We start from the raw sequence: 5,239 nt of genomic DNA on the forward strand, positions 1-5,239 counted from the left end.
ACGGGTACCGGGGTTGACAACCGCACAACGGGCACGGGGCGACACCGAAAGGACGAGGACGAGGCAGCGAGAGGAGGCACCCTTACCACCACGCGATGAGGCGTGGGAACAACGATGGCGAATGGGCACGGCGGAGACGGCTCGGGGACGATGGAGGCGAAAGGGGAGGGAACGACTTCAGCGGCAATCCTTGGACGAAGGCGAGACGCGGCCGGCGCAACGCTTGACGACGCGGAGCCGAGGACGAAGACGACGACGGGGCTGCAGCAACCTTGACGAAACGCGGGCGGTGAACACGATCGGCTCGACGGAGGGACGAACGCCACGACGACCGGGAACGACGAGAGGACGACGATGGGAACCGGCGAGGAGGCGACGACGAATGCCGGCGGGTTCGGCCGAAGGGGAGGCGATGCCGAGGACGACGTGGAACACGCCACTGCGATACCGGAGGAGGAGACGGCGACGTCGGCCGGCGCACGGGCGACGAATAGCAGTCGGCCAGAGACGGGGAGGTACTGGACGCCGATGAGGAGGCCACTCCGGCGAGCTTCGGGCGAGGAGGAGGTGATGCCGGAGATGAGGACGGCGTCGCAGAGGCGAGGGAGGTGGTGGCGACGTCGGCCGGTGCAAAGGCGAGGCGGCACAGGCGGTTGGAGGCGGAGCAGTGGCGGCAACACCACCGTTGCCGGCGGGGACGCACCTCTAGGGGTTTCCGCGTGAAACGGAGGCGACGCCGGTGGAGGGGAGGCAGCTGCGACGCCGAGGGAGGAGACGGCGCGGCCGACCAGCACGCGGGCGAGGCGGTAGGGGCGGCTGGAGATGGCCGGCGGCACGGGAGAGTGAGGAGGACGGCGGGGAGAGGTGGTGAAGCCACGGGAGAGCGCGGGAGGGGGTAAAAATTAGAGAACGGATCTAGGGGGTTCCATTTTATAGGATAGGGGAGGGAGCCGGGCACGAGAGAGGTGGGAACGGCGGCGGAATTTGTGGCCGGCGGCCGGGGAAGACGCGTCCGTTCCCGACGATTGAGGGCGCCATTCAAGGGGGAAAATGGGGGAAACCAAAGAGGATTGATTAGGGAATAAAAGCCCCCAATCAATTTGGAGTTAAAGCCCTTGATTCGAGCGGATTTGGAGGAGGATGAGGGATAGATTTGAACGGGAGAGATGAGAGGAGACCGACGGCTGGAGGTGGGAGACGGGTCCGACAGGTGGGACCCACCTGCAAGGCGCGGTCAACGCACGTGGGCGCGCGCGTGACAGGCGCGTGCGGCGCGGCCTGGGGAGGCTCGGCTGGGCTGGGACACGGCCCAGGTAGGAGGGGGCAGGGCGGCCTGCGCCGGGCAGACCGGGAGGGGAGGGAGGATTGGAAGGAGTGGGTCGGGAGGAGGAGGAGAGGCCCGGGAGAGGAGGGAAAGAGAGGGAGGAGAGGGAGACTTTGGGCTAGGCTCGGCCCAAAGGAGGAAGGAGGGATTATTTTTAGTTTTTCTTTTTAGTAAACTTTGATAATGGCTGTTGTTGTTTAATAATTATTTCCAGTATTCTGAAAATTCAAGTAAAATTTGAGGGCTCCTTTTAGACCAAGGAGAATTTAACGAAAATTCTTCGGGCTACATTCGAAATTTTCTTGTACGCATTTTAATGTTTGCCAATTTTTTTTCAAATTTTAATTAATTCTATTATTCCTTTTAGAGAATGATTTTTATTTCGGGATGAATTTATCAGGACGTGACACTACTCAACGTGAACGGAGTGTGTTAAGAAGGTCAATCTTTTCATTTCGATTAGAACAAAGTCAAAACGCATGTGGCAAATAGTATATACCCTACAACGTAATCCTACACCATATAAAACATGCCCAACCTATAGCGGTTATAAATCCACTATTCAAAATGTAAGTATCGATGGGACAATTTGTCATATCATTGTTAATTCAATCTTACCTTGTCACCGAAACAATACGCTCTGCGTAACATGAAGTTAAAATTTTCATATTTGAAGGCCTGGTCACGGAAATATCAATTTATAAGTTAAAAACATTAAGCATTACTGCCTCAATGAAATTCATATATGCTTAATAGTCCACGTTAAATCCCATGCATATCGGTTTCATTTGTTTTCACCTAAAGTCACAAAATATAGTTGTTGTTCTTAAAGGTCATAATATCTACCCAAGCTACAACACTGCTCCCTATAGCATTCCCACCGTCGGTGGTATCTGGTACTGAATTGTAGCAGTATAGTAGTATAGGAGAGAAAAATAAAGTCATGCATCATCGTGTGTGACAAGTTGAAACATCGGGGTGATACAAATCTGAATAAAAATGTCATGCAAGTTTAAACATAATGCCTCTGTAAGGATAAATCCTAGTACATTGTTGAAATTAATTATCATCACCGTCTACTATGGTTGCATTTACAACTTTACGATGTGTGCCTACATTCGGTTCTAAGCTACTATGGCTACTCGACGTGAACGGAGTGTGTTAAGCAGGTCAATCTTTTCATTTCGATCAGAACAAAGTCAAAACGCATGTGGCAAATAGTATATACCCTACAATGTAATCCTACACCATATAAAACATGCCCAACCTATAGCGGTTATAAATCCACTATTCAAAATGTAAGTATCGATGGGACCATTTGCCATATCATTGTTAATTCAATCTTACCTTGTCACCGAAACAAGACGCTCCGCGTAACATGAAGTTAGAATTTTCAAATTTGGAGGCTGGGTCGCGGAAATATCAATTTATAATTTAAAAACATTAAGCATTACTGCCTCAATAAAATTCATATATGCTTAATAGTCCACGTTAAATCCCATGCATATCGGTTTCATTTGTTTTAACCTAAAGTCAGAAAATATAGCTGCTGGTCTATCCTGAGAGTGAATAGGTAGGCATTTCGTTCTTTACTGGTATCGTTGATGACCGCCGTGATACAATCGGACCATGGTTTGATGCTAGCAAGGGGCTATTTTCATTTATGTTCTGCCTCCTAAATGTCCTTTCATTCTTACATCTAGTACCATGACAAAAATCTAGCTAGTTCTATAGGCAAATCGTTGCCAATACGTGCTAGCCGAACTGTTGTGAGAAGCAATGCCTCCTAAGTCACGATTTCATTCCCTTCGTGATTTTTTCTTTCTAACGTGTTTTTTTAACTCCTCGACAAAATAAATGCAAGCTAATCTTTCAGATTTTTCTCCAAAGTGGTCATAAAATCGATGACGTTCTTAAAGGCTATGATAAGATTTTTGTCACGGAATGTCTAAACCGTTGTAGTATTAGACATGTCGTCGTAAAGGCACTTTACTACATATCTCATTTGAACGCAAGCAGTTATTGATAACTAATATATTTGTCATAACTCACTTTACACATACAAATATATGTCTAGATATATCATTAAAGTTCCACGCGCCCTTGACATGTAAAGTGCATTTGTAAAACAATAGCTTACAATACAAAACAAACTTAGTTTGAAAAGGACAGCAATCCATGTCACACTGAGATATAAAGTGAGTGACGAGTCATAACATTATCTATCTTGCTAACCATCAAGTATATGTGATGGGCAATAAAGTTACTTTGACGATGGTATGCAGGGACATCTGTGGAGGCACATCACGTAACATCCAAACGACATGACTCACTCTGATCCTAATAGAATATCCAACCAAAACAAACACTCTAAAGCAACCGATAAGGAATTCAAAGAAAACCCATCCATCGCATCTATAAATAGACAAGCACAATGTAAACCCCCTTCATCCTTCTCACAACTCAAATATTACAACGAAAGCATAACAACTAGAATCCCACCACAATGAAGATCATTTTCTTCTTTGCTCTCCTTGCTATTGCTGCATGCAGCGCCTCTGCGCAGTTTGATGCTGTTACTCAAGTTTATAGGCAATATCAGCTGCAGCCGCATCTCATGGTGCAGCAACAGATGCTTAGCCCATGCGGTGAGTTCATAAGGCAGTAGTGCAGCACAGTGGCAACCCCCTTCTTCCAATCACCCGTGTTTCAACTGAGAAACTGCCAAGTCATGCAGTAGCAGTGCTGCCAACAGCTCAGGATGATCGCGCAACAGTCTCACTGCCAGGCCATTAGCAGTGTTCTGGCGATTGTGCAGCAGCTACAGCTACAACAGTTTGCTGGCGTCTACTTCGATCAGACTCAAGCTCAAGCCCAAGCTATGTTGGCCCTAAAGTTGCCGTCAATATGCGTTATCTACCCAAGCTACAACACTGCTCCCTGTAGCATTCCCACCATCGGTGGTATCTGGTACTGAATTGTAGCAGTATAGTAGTACAGGAGAGAAAAATAAAGTCATGCATCATCGTGTGTGACAAGTTGAAACATCAGGGTGATACAAATCTTAATAAAAATGTCATGCAAGTTTAAACATAATGCCTCTGTAAGGATAAATCCTAGTACATTGTTGAAATTAATTATCATCACCGTCTACTATGGTTGCATTTACAACTTTACGATGCATGCCTACATTCGGTTCTAAGCTACTATGGCTACTCGACGTGAACGGAGTGTGTTAAGCAGGTCAATCTTTTCATTTCGATGAGAACAAAGTCAAAACGCATGTGGCAAATAGTATATACCCTACAACGTAATCCTACACCATATAAAACATGCCCAACCTATAGCGATTATAAATCCACTATTCAAAATATAAGTATCGATGGGACCATTTTCCATATCATTGTTAATTCAATCTTACCTTGTCACCGAAACAAGACGCTCCGCGTAACATGAAGTTAAAATTTCCATATTTGAAGGCTTGGTCGCGGAAATATCAATTTATAATTTAAAAACATTAAGCTAATCATGTAGAGAGAACTCAACTAGTAATTTATATATTATTTGTGATAATCATATTCTAAGCAGGGGTTAAGATAATCCAAGGGTAGAGTGACACACAAGCATTAATTACTCATCCTCATAATATATCATCTAAGCTAAGTGGAAAGAAAAGAGAAAGAGAATCTATTCCTATACTTCTAATATACATAGTATACATACATTCTAGTTAACTGATATACTAGCTAATACCCTCTATCCGATGCCCTCCTGGTACTTCGAGAAGCCACCCCTGACTGCCGAGTTCCTTACGACAGCCTGTCATGACCAAATAATGATATCCCATAATCTAGACACCACGTCTAAACTACCAGATACTACTCTAATATCATCGTCACGACATAGAGTAAATGC

General features: G+C 45.7%; 1 pseudogene; it reads left to right on the plus strand.

Annotated features, from left to right (window-relative positions):
- Positions 1-3,745: 3,745 nt before the first annotated feature.
- LOC9269349 (prolamin PPROL 17D-like) lies at positions 3,746-4,495 on the plus strand (annotated as a pseudogene).
- Positions 4,496-5,239: the final 744 nt, after the last annotated feature.

The sequence above is a fragment of the Oryza sativa genome, chromosome 12 (genome assembly GCF_034140825.1).
Source record: "Oryza sativa Japonica Group chromosome 12, ASM3414082v1".
Classification (NCBI taxonomy): Eukaryota; Viridiplantae; Streptophyta; class Magnoliopsida; order Poales; family Poaceae; genus Oryza; species Oryza sativa.